The sequence below is a fragment of the Bidens hawaiensis genome, unplaced genomic scaffold (assembly GCF_021521415.1).
Source record: "Bidens hawaiensis isolate Kalapana, Puna unplaced genomic scaffold, B.hawaiensis_p1.1 tig00042640_1, whole genome shotgun sequence".
Classification (NCBI taxonomy): Eukaryota; Viridiplantae; Streptophyta; class Magnoliopsida; order Asterales; family Asteraceae; genus Bidens; species Bidens hawaiensis.
The window spans coordinates 168,862-175,975 of NW_027505792.1; the positions used below are offsets into that span (position 1 = coordinate 168,862).

General features: G+C 40.0%; 1 pseudogene; it reads right to left on the reverse strand.

Moving 5' to 3' along the window:
• Positions 1–275: 275 nt before the first annotated feature.
• Positions 276–2,073, reverse strand: LOC143615354 (putative GTP diphosphokinase CRSH, chloroplastic pseudogene; annotated as a pseudogene).
• Between the last annotated feature and the right edge of the window lie 5,041 nt (positions 2,074–7,114).

A 7,114-nucleotide genomic window follows, 5' to 3' on the forward strand; every position in this document is an offset into this window, starting at 1 on the left:
GGAGGGAAATCTGGTCATTGGGTTTCTTCGGAATTGTTCAGACATGATGCATGACCCTGCAAAAGACTCACACAGTGTACAATTACGGTTATTCGTATTGGACTCTGAAATTAAAATTTGTTAAATGGCTTATATCCTGTTAATATGCATGTATTGAGTTTTCTCTAGACCCAACATATATACACTAAATCATATCCGTATCTTGTATCATTTGTACATACACACATACATACATACAAATACAATAGCAGAACCACAATGAACAATTAATCGGTCTAACAGACTAATTTACCGAAAGCCTATCTTCAAGTTCTTTCCTGTACACCTGAATCAGACCACTACCATCCGCCACTTGAAGCTTCTCATTTAACAAGCTCTTGTATTCATCATCTCTATCTTCTAAACCACGCATCACTTCAACCTGACCAACGCAAATACCATAACTTATCATTCAGTTCAAATTAGTTGTTTTTTGTTTATTCAAATATTTACCTGCTTTTGAAAAATGTCAAATTCATCAGAGCTAAGTGAACCATCACTATTGGCATCAAGCAATTGCATCATTTCCCGAGCATCGTCTCCTTGTGCACCAAGCTCAACCATTACTTCTGTAAGCTCCTCGATGCTAATCCTACCATCTCCATTCGTGTCAAGAAGTCGGAAGATCCGGTCATCCCCTTTCGCATTTGTGGAACTAAAATCTTTTAAACGCAATGCGGCATACTCAGCAGCAGCAATCATAATGGCCTTCAGCTTCGCCTATAACCAACTAATATTATTAGTAAACACAGCCTACACTCAAAAACACCATTCGTGTATGATGCAACTAATCATATTGTACAACTTCCTTCTCTTGCTTGACTTATGAAACAAGCTTGTCGGTGCTCAAATATATCATCAATTTCTTAGCATTGTTATTATCCACATAAGTTCTTATACGTGTTGTAGAAGTATTGGAAAATTTATGTTCACTTCTTGCAACTCATATTATATGGGTGACGCTATAAGTTGTTAGTCTTTATTAAATTATAATATTTATAGAGAACCAGCAATATGTTGTTTACTGGTTGCTTTGAAGGTATGGTTTACCTTTTTTAACGGTTTTGGTAGGATTTTATTTTCTCTATGTTTAATGGATTACCTTTTTAAGATTTTAACTTGTTTTTTTTGCGCTTTCATTTTTTATATAAGATTTTGAATATTACTAATTGTTTTGCTGCAATGCGTTGGTTTGCCTAAAGGTTTTAATTGTTTTCTTAACGCATTGCAACGTGCTAGTCTTAAAACATTTTTTTTCTTTGTTTTTCAATGTTAATTCTTTGAGCGGTTTACATTCTGTTTCGTTTTTATATAAGGTTTTGAATATTACTAACGGTTTCGGTGCGACACGTAGGTTTGCGTAACGGTTTTACTTCTTTTTTACAAAGTTTTGAGCGATTTTCTACGTTTAATGCGCCACAACCTGTGGACTAGTTTTATAACAAAATGAAAAAGGGAACTTAGTAAGAGCATTCTCAATCCGTTCTCCATCTCTATCCCTATAATTACACTAAAAAACACTACATTTCTCTCTCATGCTTAATTAAATAGTATTTTTTATACGTTTATCATTACAGTTTTTTCTCTCCTCTACTCACAACCAATCCAACAAATATTAAAAAATAAATAGGGAAAACAATGTTTCCCCAAATGTTTCCCCAAATTTACAAAAAATCACTACATTTCTCTCTCCATCCTATAATTTACACTCACAACCACTCATCACCCCACCCTATAATTTACAAACTTCCCTCACATATTTATAGAGAATAGGATGAGAATGCTCTAACATACTTCTTCTGCATTAGTAAGACCACCTTTGTAAAATGCATGTGAAGCTGCTCCATCAGAAGCAAGCAAATTCATCTCCGCCGTCCTTATTTGTATCTCCACCAGTGGTCCGCCACCACCACTCATATCAACCGCCATATGCAGACTCTTGTAGCCATTATCTTTCGGCCTTGAAATATAATCCTTTGTAGGTTCCCAGCCGGATCTACACGGAATATCTCGTTCTACGTAGGTGCGGAATCCCTACGTAAGACGATACGAGCGTAGAAGACGATACACGTTAACACGATCAAACACACGTTACAATAAACAAAGACACGTTGTATTGCAACTGGAAACACGTGATTCTCTGATCACCGATTACACAAACTGAATAACTCGTAAACTGAAAACTTTTACAATTATAAATCTAGCCGTAACCTAATGTTTATATCAGACGACAACTTCGCCTAACATGTTTAGGCGAAGTTGTCCCTAACTTCGCTTGTTCTACAAGTTCGCCCATATCAGGCGAACTTGAGTACCAACTTTGCTTAATACAAAACACAAATCCAACTAACTCGATTACAGACACTACACACTGAACTACTGACATCATGTACCAACAGACTCCCCCTTGGCAGTAGCTTCATATTTCTATCTTCAAGCACGTGTCTTGTAATCTTCAACAATCTTGTATCTTTCATCTTCAAGCATGAACGTCTTCTCGTACACAAACCGAAACAACTCTTTGATATTTCTTCGCTTCTTCTTTCCAAGCAGGAATATAAAATATTTTCTTCTCGTTCAGCACCTGCAGATCAGCTTGAGACAAATTCACCAAGTGCATAGGATCATACACTCTCAGCAGCTCTTGTTCATCTTCATTCTCAATTACTGCTTCAGCTGTTTCACAATCAACATACCACCACTTCAGATCCTTGAGCACATCCTTGGGCATTTGTTTCATCGGCACTTCTTTTAAACACCGGATCGGCTTATACTTCATGATCATCCAAGGCTTGCCATGTGCTCTCATCCCTCTATCTTTATCTTCAATAAGTTTTCCTTTACATGGTTTCAACAGCTCGAACTTTTTCTCCTTTATACTTTCCTTCCAAACAATCTTTCCAATGACCCTAGCCATGTTATCATCACACCTGTTTATCAACCCCAATCTGGCTAAGTCCTTCCCTTCACACTCAGGCAATGTATTCAACGATCTCAACAGTCTCTTGAAGTACTGAACCCCATCATACCTTTTAATCACAAAGAGCCTCAACTGCTCATCATATAACCAGCATATAATCCCCTTTCTCGATTCAGCATAACCCCTGATGTTGTAACTTTTCTTGAACATAGTAGGGACCGCCGGTTTCTTAGTCTTTATAAACCACTAAGCGTAGCCTTCTTTCCATCTTGGCTGCTCCTCCCATTCTGTCTCATCGCTTGCCATATCTTGACCTATATCTGACTTATCAACTTCCGGAATCTCGTGCTCAACGTTTTCCTCTACAATCTCTCCCTCTTCAATCTCACTATCAATAACAATCTCAGCACCAATCTTCTCTATCTCTTCAACCGGTAACACATCGTCATCACCTATAACCTCATCATCCATCATCTCAGCATCCACGACCACCACCTCATCACCCCCTGAATCGCCAGCTGCACTGGTTGACTCCCCCTGAGATGTGGAAGTCCCAATAGCTTGTTCAGTTCTTGGCAACTCTCCACCTGCACCTTTCGATATATTGGGATCATCGTCTCGATCATTACGCTTCTTAGTCCTCAGCTCATCACCCATACAGCTCGTCTCCCCCTGTGATGCCAAGAACTGTTTCAAAGCATCAATTATTTTTCCATGTTCGATCAGCAGGGACGACTGTATCTGATTCTCTGCAACGAGGCGCTGAATAGCATGGGTCTGGATAAGATTTACCCTTGATTGTTCTGCCACGACCCTTTCAAGCGCTGCTATTCGTTCCGAGTCGGATAAGGTTGCATCGAAATCAAACCTCAGATGTGATATATCTTGAGTGTACTGAGGAGGGATTTCCAATGTAACCGGGACCTCAGAAGTAGGTGTAAACGTAACCGCAGGTGGTATCGTAACTGACAACCCTGCAGTAGCTACAACTGTCGACTCAATAATTCTTGCGACGACCTCCGATGGAGTAAGAGTTGGAGGTGGCAAAGATACAATCTCCGGAGCCGAGAGTTGGAATGTAGTGGGTGGGAGGCCGAATGAGGATGAGGTAGCCACCACGGGAACGTCCGTGGCGCTTGGCCTTGTAACTGGTAATGATGTAGGAACTATAGTCATACCGGACAGTGCGGGTGGAGTGAAACGTACCACCCTTGAGCTCTCACCAGCTCCCGAACCTGCACCTGTCCGTTCCCTTCTCGATCTACGAACCAACTGATGTACTTCTTCCTCAAAATCTGAATCACTGTCATCATCGGCTCTCTTTCTTTTCCCATGAATCCTTTCTTGTGTTACTAAAATCCGTCTCTCTTCAGCCACATCATCATCTGAAGAATCTGAATCAGCCACCGTCGTAGCTGCCCTAGTAACATTCACACTCGAAACCAGTGCTACCGAGACCTGTACATTTTCTTCAGGATCAACACGCTCCGTATCAAAAAATCCTTGACCGCCAAACGCTGCATCAAGGTCTACATTTTCCTCCGGTGATACAACAGGAGCAGCAGGTATAGCTTGTTGTACCTCAGGTAGTTGAGGTGCTCCAGCCTGTTGTGGTTGAGGATCCCGAAACTCGTCCCCACGAGCTGGAACATACTCTTGGTTGATCAAGTACCCGAATAAAGGAGTATGTCGAGGACGGAGCTCAGGTTTGCTCCTCGCACTGGATGATCTGCATTGAGCGAAGATCCTCTTGCTGACACTTTCCACATATCTAATTGAGCGAAGATACTCTTGGTTGTAAAATTTCCTTTATATAGGGTCAAAGTTATACAGGCGAAGTTATGGATAACTTCGCCTATTGCAGGCGAATTTATGGATAACTTCGCCGATATTAAACTTTACAAAACAAACCCCTATAATTTGAACAATTTGCAATTAAGTTTTAAAACATCCTTTAAAGAGTTAAATGATACGATCAAGACCAAGTAACCAGGTATAAAATCATACAACCACATAAGTAGAATAAAATTTTAAAAATAAAGTACACGGGATCAAATTTCAGTCTCGACAGGGACTACCACGTTTTAGAAAAGATCCGAACAGGAATCATACTAATTAAGTGACTGTCACACAGATCCATGTTCAGCTGTATTATGACATAAAGAGACAGGTTGTAAGCAGGTAAATAACTTAGAATGGTTTTCATTGCTTCTGTGATACGGGTTAGGTTCAATTAAGCTCAAAACTTAAAGGGCAACACCTCAGAGATTGTGATGTCTCCTATCTATTCTCAAAGCGTATTTGGCTTTCCCCAAGTCACCCCGAGTTGGCCTCGACCCGTAGTGTCTGATTAAATAGTAAGTACTCTTCGATCTTTAGACTCTTCTTCCCGTTCTCTTTCTTACATCATGATTGAGAAGTATTAACATTATAAGCTCTAGAATGTCTCAGTAACACATAATTTTTTTTTTTATAAATATTTACACATCTTCAAGTAAACTACTGCAAGTCCCGAATCTGGATCACTGCAGTTTCTTGACACACCATCTTCTCGGGAATCAGAACACTCACGGGCTCGTGTATGACTGGGTAATCGATTTTCTGCCTATCATTCGGAAAGATATATATAGAAACATGCACAACTCTTAAGGAGTTTCCACGTAAAATCGAGGAGATTTAGTTAGTATCACTTCTACTTTTACGCACCATAAAAAGCTACCATGATATACAATGACTGTTCTAAAGTCTTTTAGGCCTAATAACTTCACTAGTTAAGCACACAGAATCAGTATATCTATCACTTTCCAAGGTTGGATCAATTTTCTGTTAAACATAGTAAAGGAACTTCTTACGAAGTAGTAGACTTGAAAAATAATTTCATCTCCCATAAAAATTTTTAACTTCTATCGCCCCGATCAAGTCGAAGTTTTCTGGTAAACGGCTATCCTGAAGATCCAATGGATCAGCTGGACCGACCACATACAAGTATGTGTCCCTCTAACTAAGTATGAACGACTAATTTTCAGCGAAAGAATTAAAAACACATCATAAACCGCCCCGGTCACTTTCAGTCATCTGGTTAATGGCTATCCTTATATTCTACAAGTAGAAATGAGGACCAAACATATCCGAAGATATGTCCTTCAAACTGAGGCAACCGACATAATTCTAAGCGATAGTGACGTGTTTTTTTTTTTTTTTTTAAACAAAGACGAAAAACACGGTTACTCGGGATTGATCATCCCATTCAGCTCAACAAGGTTTTGAAAACGAGTTTTGTCAAATGCTTTAGTAAACAAGTCAGCGAAATTATCTAACGTATTAACCCTTTCGAGCACAATCAATTTCTTCTCAGCACAATCCCGTATAAAATGATGACGGATGTCAATGTGTTTAGTTTTGCTATGCTTTACGGGATTGTTAGTTACTGAGATAGCAGCAGTGTTATCTATGCAAATAGGAGTATGAGTGAAATTCAGACCATAATCGCGCAATTGCTGTTGTATCCAAAGAACCTTGGAGCAGCAGTTCGATGCTGCCATGTATTCTGCTTCACATGTTGAAATGGCGACTGAGGTCTGCTTCTTGCACTGCCATGACACTAATCTGCCTCCAAGAAACTGACATCCACCTGTTGTTGACTTCCGATTCTGATTGCATCCTCCATAATCAGAATCTGTGTAGGCGACCAACTCCAAGTCTCCTCCTCTCGTGTACCACAACCCCAGCTTAGGCTTGCCTTTGAGATACCGCAATATCCTCTTCACACCCTTCAAGTGAGATTCCTTTGGGTTTGCCTGAAAGCGTGCACAAAGACAAACTGCAAACATAATATCAGGTCTAGAAGCAGTTAAGTACATTAAAGAACCTATGATTGCCCGATATTGGGTGGGGTCCACGTCTGCATCACTGTCTGAATCAGCACCCAATTTATGGTTGACGCAAACTGGAGTATCAAATGGAGTGCTGTCCTCCATCTTGAAGCGTTTGAGAACGTCATGGACATACTTAGTCTGATGAATGAACATCCCATCTTTCTTCTGATCAACCTGCAGTCCTAAAAAGAAAGTTAGTTCACCCATAGCACTCATTTCAAACCTCTTTTTCATGACGGCTTCAAATTCCTGACACATGGCGACTTTTGATGCAGCGAAG